Below are 9594 nucleotides of genomic sequence, written 5' to 3'. Positions count from 1 at the left end.
GCAAAGGATGAGTCAATACCTGCTTGCAAAATTGGAGCAGGTATAGTGTCTATCAGGCTGTCCTTGGATCTCGTATTGGAACTGAAATCCACAGGGCAGGTAATTGGGAAGGAAAGGCTAGAAGCTTCAGGATGGACTAAAGCCCATCAGTTATTATTGCTCTGATCTTGGTGCTGTGGACGTCCTGCAGAAAGAAGCCAGTGCCCTTCACCTTGGAGCTAAACACACATCTGGCCAAGGGTTAGAGAAACTGAAGGAGAAAGTGGAATAGTTATAGGCCCAGCCATTGCCTCATGCTAAAAAGTTTAGCACACCTGGGACAACATGTGTGAGCTAACAAAACGGTGGTTGCTGCACCTCTGCCCTCAAATTTCACACGAGACTCTCCTGTGGCCCACTCTAACCAAACCTTAGAGGAAATGGAGTTCTGGGAAATGTAGGATGGCCTAACCAAGCTGACACATTACAAGGGCATCACATCCTCTTAAAGACCCACTTGGATCGCCTCCCAGCAAGTCAAAAACGTATGCCAAACAAAACTGTTTATCCCTTCTAAATCTGCTTCTGTCTGGGTTTCCTTATTTTTGTAAACAGTACAACTTTCTTTCTATGATAGAAACTTTCTAACCTCCTAAACTCCTTTTTTTTCTCTCTCTCATATCCCTCCCTTGCTCCCGCCAATCTGTAGTTTAGTTCTATCATTTTTACCTCTGCAGTGCCTACCCCAGGCATATGAGTTCAAACTCACCAGGTGACTATACCATCCCACACATTGATTTCAGATTCAGTTTTATATAAGCCTCATTCTGGAACCCCAGAAGTACAAGGGCATTCTCCCCTCCAAAGACACGTACAGGAGAGTGAGTTATGGCAGAGGTGCTAGCATGCTGTTATCATTATTTAAACCAAGAAAAACACACTGTAGACAAGATGAAAGATCTAATAAAAATCTGTTCTTATTCCCGATTCTAAAACTTTAACAGCTGGGCTTTCCCATGTGGAATAATGTTACATAAATAACTCAGCTAGGAAGCAGAGGGGCTGTGAAGAAGTCCACCGAAATGATAGATGATCTTGGTCAATCTGAATCACACCCAATGGAGTTACAAGGAAAGAAGTGGTCATTGGAAGGTACTGGTGAGCTGGTGCTGGTACAATCAGCAGACTTCACAGAACCTTAGTCATGTACACTAATTCTTCTATAGAGGTTTTCTTTCTACTTAAGCATATTAACACTCTAATCTATTCCATAGGGACTTTTTCTGCTCCATCCGAAAATGTCACGGAAATCTAGAGAAATTGGTTCTCAGAGAATAAACTTGTTGAGATTTAAAACTGAAATAAACTGAATTCTTATGCTTAATTTTCTTTGAAAGGGGACAAATATCTCTGAGTACATTCTATTTAATATTCTCGTCCACACAATCTAGGTATAGCTCATGTTACAAATCCTACTCCCACTTCTTCCATCAACTGAAGCATATGTAGTTGCAGTTGTGGCACAAATGCCAAAAGGCATAATGAGAAAATATGAGTAAGGAACATAGCTTCAGCCTAAGAAAGTGAATGCAGTCCTCCTTTTCCACTTATATAATGGGAAAGTGGTGAGAAGGGAGCCGCCATCTGTATGATAGATACAAAACTTTGGGGCGGGTCTCATCTTTCTCAGATTTGGGTTAGATGATCTCTAAAAGCCAGTCCAGCTCTAAAAAACGATGACTATCCTGTATTTATAGTACAAGTTGTTCTTCACTGGCCCCCACTTATATTTCTCAGCAGTTGGTTAAACAAAGGAAAAGAGCTCTTAGAGAGTGAAGCTTCATTTGTTTTCTTCTAGGCATATTCTTGGAAATCCCACTGTGGTTGGAAATTCTACTTTGTGAAATATACCCAGGAATTCACCTTGCCAGAAATTCTACAAGGACTCACTTCGATCATTTTAAAGAGATACAGGAGACATTCTGTGATTAGAACAGTGGTTATTTCAGTAGGAAATATTCAGGAAGCATGTGCTTGTTACTCCTTTTTTTTTAAACCTAATCCTGAGATTAACCTATTCTATGAATATCAGCAAGAATCAGCTCACCCATTAGCCACACCATGCAAAGGGAAATGTCCACATCAACTTGAAAGAAAAGAAGGAGGAAAAAAATAGAAAGAAAATAACTTTTAGGCCTTGAATTGCTAATCACTTCCCCCTACTCTCTGCTGTCCAAATGTTTTTACTCATGATAATCCAAGGAAACATGCTAATGTAGCTGCCCCTTACCTCTCATCACCCTAGCACAGTATGAGTCACTCAGCAGGAGACACTTCTAATTTCTGCTATTGATTCTGCCTTTTAAGAGCATGGCAACCTCTGAATGACAAGCCATCTGCTTGAGAGATGGTAATAATGAGCCCCTTCAAATTTTTTTATCTCACTACAAAATTGAAATCTATGAATTATAGAAAACTTAAAAAATACAAATACACAAAAAGAAAAAAAATAGAAGTTTCCAATAATCCTATCAGTCTAAAACAACCACCATTAACAATTCATGTAAAGATATTCATGCAAAGATAGCCATGTAAAGATAAAGCATACAATTTATTTTTATAAAATAGCACAGGCTATTTTGTAGCCTCCCCGTTTATCAATACATCATGGGAGATTCCTGGACAATATGGCGGAGTAGAAGGATTTGAGCTCACCTCCTCTCATGAAAACACCAAAGTCACAACAAACTGCTGAACAACCATCAACAAAAAAGCTTGAACCTACAAAAGTGATATTCTACACCCAAAGACACAGAAGAAGCCACAGCGAGATGGTAGGAGGGGTGCTTTTGCAATATAATCAAATCCCATGCCCACTGGGTGGGTGGCCCACACACTGGAAAATAATTGTGTCACAGAGGTTCTCCCACAGGAGTGAGAGTTCTAAGCCCCATGTCAGGCTCCCCAGCCTGAGGATCTGCTATCAGGAGGAGGAGCCCCCAGAGCATTTGGCTTTGAAGGGCAGCAGGGCTTGAGTAAAGGAGCTCCACAGGACTGGGGGAAACAAAGAATCCACCCTTGAAGGGTGCACACAAGGATTCACGTGCACTGGGACCCAGCAAAAAGAAGTAACTCCATAGGATCCTGGGCCAGACCTACCTATGAGTCTTGGAGGGTCTCCTGGAGAGGAGGGGATCAGCTGTGGCTTACTGGGGCAGCAAGGACACTGGTGGCAGAGGCCCCAGAGAATATTGATGGGCGTAAGCTCTCCCAGAGGTCGCAATTTTGGCGTCAAGACCTGGCCCTACCCAACAGCCTACAGGCTCCAGTGCTGGAATACCTCAGACCAAACAACCAGCAGGATAAGAACACAGCCCCACCCATCAGCAGACAGGCTGTCTAGAGCCTTACTGACCTCACAGCTCACTACTTGACATGGCCCTGCCCACCGGAAATTGAAACAGTGATTAAAAAACTTCCAACAAACAAAAGTCCAGGACCAGATGGCTCAGAGGCCAATTCTATCAAACATTTAGAGAAGAGATAAATGTCTGATATCCTATCCTTCTGAAACTATCCTATCCTATCCTTCTGACCTATCCTTCTGAAACTCTGCCAAAAGATTGAAGAAGGAGGAACACTCCCAAGCTCATTCTATGAGGCCACAATCACCCTGATACCAAAAGCAGACAAAGATACCACAAAAAAAGAAAATTACAGGCCAATTTCACTGATAAACATAGACACAAAAATCCTCAACAAAAACTAGCAAACCAAATCCAAGAATGTATTAAAAGGATCATACACCATGATCAAGTGGGATTTAGCCCAGGGATGCAAGGATTCTTCAATATTCACAAATCAATCACTGTGATACACCATATTAACAAATTGAAGAATAAAAACCATACGATCATCTCAATAGATGCAGAAAAAGCTTTTGACAAAATTCAACACCCATGTATGAGAAAAACTCTCCAGAAGGTGGGCATAGAGAAAATTTACCTCAATATAATATAGGCCATATATGACACACCCACAGCTAACATCATTCACAATGGTGAAAAGCAGAAAGCATTCCCTCTAGGATCAGGAATAAGACAAGGATGTCCCCTCCACCACTTTTATTCAACATAGTTTTGGAAGTCCTAGCCACAGCAATCAGAGAAGAAAAAGTAATAAAAGGAACCCAAATTGGAAAAGAAGAGGTAAAACTGTTACTGTTTGCAGATGACATGATACTATACATAGAAAATCCTAAAGATGCTACCAGAAAACTACTAGAGCTAATCAATGAATTTGGTAAAGTTGCAGAATACAAAATTGATACACAGAAATCTCTTGCATTCCTATACACTAACAATTAAAGTTCAGAAAGAGAAATTAAGGAAACAATCCCATTTACCATCACATCAAAAAGAATGAAATACCTAGGAATAAACCTACCTAAGAAGACGGAAGACCTGTCCTCTGAAAACTATAAGATGCTGATGAAAGAAATCAAAGATGACACAAACAAATTAAAAGATATACCATGTTCTTGAATTGGCAGAATCAATATTGTCAAAATGACTATACTACGCAAGGCAATCTACCAATTCAGTGCAGTCCCTATTAAATTACCAATGGCATTTTTCACAGAACTAGAACAAAAAATTTTTAAATTTGTGTGAAAACACTAAAGACACCAAATAGCCAAAGCAATCCTGAGAAAGAAAAATAGAGCTGGAGGAATGAGGCTCCCTGACTTCAGACTATGCTACAAAGCTACAGTCATCAAAACAGTATGGTACTGGCACAAAACAAATATAGATCAATGGAAGAGGACAGAAAGCCAAGAAACTCACGCACCTATGCCAATTAACCTATGACAAAGGAGGTAAGAATACACAATGGAGAAAAGACAGTCTCTTCAATAAGTTGTGCTGGGAAAACTGGACAGCTACATGTAACAGAATGAAATTAGAACAATTTTCTTACACTAAACACAAAAATAAACTCAAAATGGATCAAAGACCTAAATGTAAGGCCAGACACTATAAAACTCTTAGAAGAAAACGTAGGCAAAAAACTCTTTGACATAAATCTCAGCAACATCTTCCTTGATCCACCTCCTGGAATAATGAAAATAAGAACAAAAGTAAACAAATGGGATCTAATTAAACTTAAAAGCTTCTGCACAGCAAAGAAACCATAAAGAAGATCAAAAGACAACCCTCAGAATGGGAGAAAATAGTTGCTAACGAAGCCACCGACAAGGGATTAATCTCTGAAATATACAAACGGCTCAAGCAGCTCTATGTCAAAAAAACAAAAACCGAATCAAAACATGGGCAGAAGTCCTAAATAGATTTTTCTCCAAAGAAGACATACAGGTGACCAAAAAGCACATGAAAAGATGCTCAACATCGCTAATTATTAGAGAAATGCAAATCAAAACTGCAATGAAATATCACCTCACACTGGTCAAAATTTCCATCATCAAAAAGTCTACAGTGAATGCTGGAGAGGGTGTGGAGAAAAGGGAACCCTCCTACACTGTTGTGGGGAATGTAAATTGGTACAACCACCATGGGGAACAGTATGGAGATTCCTTAAAAAACTAAAAATAGAACTACCATATGATCCATCAATCCCACTCCTGGGCATATATCTGAAGAAATCCATAATTTGAAAAGATCCATGCAACCCAATGTTCATTGCAGCACTATTTACAATAGCCAAGACAGGGAAGCAACCTAAATGTCGATCAACAGAAGAATACATAAAGAAGATGTTGTACATATATATGATGGAATATTACTCAGCCATAAAAAGGAATGAAATAATGCCATTTGCAGCAACATGGATGGACTTAGAGATTATCATACTAAGAGAAGTAAGTCAGACAGAGAGAGACAAATACCATATGATATCATTTATATGTGGAATCTAAAAAGAAATGATACAAATGAACTTACTTACAAATCAGAAACAGACTCAGAGACATAGAAAACAAACTTATGGCTACCAAAGGGAAAAGGTGGGAGGAGGGACAAATTAGGGGTTTGGGATTTACATATACACATTACTATATATAAAATAGATAACCAACAAGGACCTACTATATAGCACAGGGAACTCTACTCAATATTCTGTAATATCCTATATAGGAAAAGAATCTAAAAAAAGAATAAATATAAGTATATGTATAACTGAATTACTTTGTTGTACACCTGAAACTAACACAACATTGTAAATCAACTATAATATAAAATGAAAATTCAATTTAAAAAATTTTAATGATAATAAAAAATTAAAACATAAAAAAATACATCATGAACATCTTTAAATAAATTATAGATTTTTGCTATTATACCATTTAAAAATAGTTGGAGAGTATTCTGCTATAGAATACAACATAATTTATCTAACCCATAGACTGTTATTGGATAAGTATATTGTTTCCACTTTGGTAATGACATATTTAAAAGGACAGCATGGCACAAATCATATCAGTGTCCTCTAAGATTAATGTATATTACACAGGTACCTAAGTTAAATAGATATTCCAAAGTTCCACTTAGGTCTGCATGAACAGGTCTCTTGTTCAAGATAAGAGGCACATGTATGCAAAAGAGTTGACTGCTTACTTCTGATTATTTCAAGGGCACTTGGAAATATCTCCCCACTTCACTTCTACCTGCAAACTGAAATCACACCCTTAAAAAGCTTAACATTCATATTTTATCAGTTTTCTAAAGAGTTGGACATGATGCATTTTAAATTATTCCCTCCCCCAAGACCATGAGTCTTCAGTGAAGTACGTGCATGCATTAGATGGGGGAATCAGCCACTGAAGTACCATATTTGAATCCAGTTCTATCAAACATTGCAGGACACTGAGAAAAACAGAGATGTTCCCTAGGCTGGGCAAAAGAGATTAGGCATCTGGGGAGTGAGAGAGACTGAATAACATCAGACACAGGAAACTGAACAGTGAGCTGAGGCTGTGGGAGTGCTGTAGATCCTTCAGACTAAGCAAAGCACTACTGGATGCAACAGCACTCTAGCCTACTGATGCCTCTGCTTCCACAGTTTTTCAGTCATTCAGGGTGTAGGGGGGCTATAGCTCCATTTTAATAATGGAAGTTGTGAGGGATCAATTTACAGAATATTTTGATAGAATTCATTTATTTGTTTATTCTACAAAATGGAATATTTATGCAGCCATTAAGTGTATTTATATTGAAGTCGATTTTTGACATGAAAGGATGCACACAATATATTAAGTGATGAAATATGTTACAAAACACTTGATAGAATGAGATCCCTTCGTGTAAAAAATCCTCTACGTGTAAGTGTGTCTGTGTGTGTGTGCACGCGCACACACACACACACACACATTTATAGGAAAAGACTATAAAAATATATACCAACATGCTAAGAATGACTTTCTCTAGAGGTAGGAATGACAGTGTTTTTTTCTTTCCTTTTATTTTTTAAATCTGCATTTTTATGGTAAACATACATGATAAAATAAATGGTAACAAATGTACATTTGAATTTCATGCTCTACTTTTTTTCTTCATGCTTTTATTTTCAGGCCATCAAACTTTTTTTGCAACTTGCTTTATTGATATTTTTCCCCTCTTTGTTTCATTCCCATGAGAATATAAAAGGTCTTTGTCATTTTATCTCCAAATCTGTTGCTCTAATCTTCCCTTTTCCCCATTTCCTCCCACACTCATTTTCTCAAACTAGATGTTTCATATGAATTTAATGTATTTAAGGATGGGCACTCCTTATTTGCCTTTCTAAATCCAGAATGTGAACAGTATTTAGTAACCTTTCATCTATCATGTAAATTCTAAATTCTTTGAAGAAGCACAAATGGCCTGAATTTACCCCCTAATGCCCCAACTTCAAGCATTTTCAACCATCAAGAAAAGTAAATCATTTAAATTTAGAACTGACAAGAAACAGACTCAGTTATCTCCAACATGTATGCATTAAGACTAGTCTGCCAAGGGTTTTGTGTAAAGGCAAAAGATAATAAACTTAAAATGTATATACTAGTCAATGAAGGTTTTACATATACAACACAGTGAGTGTGATCCAAGTTCCAGAAATAAATGCTTTGCATTGAATGTAAAATTCATGCTAAGTAAATGAATTTATTTTTTTAAGTGATGAAACTCAATTCTTTTTTATCTTAAATGAAATTATATGCATCTATCTGCAATTACATGACACAAAGATGTCAACTTTATAAAATTTCCTGACTCTCTGGTTTATGAAAATAATGGCAAACATATCTCCATCCACATTACATACTTAATACAATACTAGAGAATTTAGTATTTATTACACCACTCAATTGTGTATACTTTCAGGCTTTTGAAAAAGTGAAGCACTTGACAAGTCTTAGTAAGAAAATCTGAGCATGAATGATTTTGTAGCAGTTAGGTATAGCTTTGGACATTTAAAACATTTTTCTATAATTCTGTTAATTACTGAAACCAAGTTAATGAATGGCATGTTGAAGAAGCCTATTATATAGAAGTTGTGGCTAATGATTGAAGCCTTCCTTCTCACTTAACGATTTATTCCACCTTCCTCACTAGGAGTTCTTAGCATATCAAAAAGGCATCTAAGTATTAACAACTAGATAAGGGGACTGCTTGGCCGCTCGCCCACGGGGTGACGCAGGGATTCCAGTGCCAGGAGTGCAGTTAGAAGAAGTGATACATTTCCTCAGTGTCCTCCTGTTCTCTTTGTGAGCAACAACATGCGTTTTCCAAGAAGTTAAGTGAAACTACGGATCCAGTTGGTGGCCACTGAACAGAGTGAAGGACATCTCAATCTGAACTAGCCACCTTTCAATGTTGAATAGCTCCATGTGGCTAGTGGCTGGCATATTGGACAATAAGCTATACTTCCAATGGAGAAAAATTATTCACACCATTTCTTATCAGTTTGCGGAATTTGGTTCCCAGGCTGGAGGTCAGGCCCGAGCTCCTATGGTGGGAGTGCTGAGTCCAAACCACTGGACTAACAGAGAACCTCAGACCCCAGAGAATATTAATTGGAGTGAGGCCTCCCAGAGGTCCTCATCTCGGCACCAAGATCTGGCTCTACTCAACTGCCTTCAAACTCCAGTGCTGGAGGCCTCAGGCCAAACAACAAGTAAGACAGGAATACAGCCCCACCCATCAAAAAAAAAAAAAAAAAGAAAGAAACGACAAAAACATACGTTACAGACAAAGAAGCAAGGTAAAAACCTACAAGACCAAATAAATGAAGACGAAATAGGCAACATATCTGAAAAAGAATTCAGAGTAATGATAGTAAAGATGATCCATAATCTCAGAAACAGAATGGAGAAAATAAAAGAAACATTTAAAAAGGATCTAGAAGAATGAAAGAGCAAACAGTGATGATCAACAAAATAACTGAAATTAAAAATACTCTAGAAGAAATCAATAGCAGAATAACGGAGCCGGAAGAACAGATAAGTGAGCTGGAAGATAAAATGGTGGAAATAACTGCCAGGGAGCAGAATAAAGAAAAAAGAATGAAAAGAATTGAGGACAGTCTCAGAGACTTCTGGGACAACATTAAATGCACAAACAT

This window comes from Eubalaena glacialis, chromosome 4, assembly GCF_028564815.1.
Source record: "Eubalaena glacialis isolate mEubGla1 chromosome 4, mEubGla1.1.hap2.+ XY, whole genome shotgun sequence".
Taxonomy (NCBI): domain Eukaryota; kingdom Metazoa; phylum Chordata; class Mammalia; order Artiodactyla; family Balaenidae; genus Eubalaena; species Eubalaena glacialis.
The sequence above is the reverse complement of the archived record's forward strand: the minus strand, read 5'-3'. Positions refer to the sequence as shown.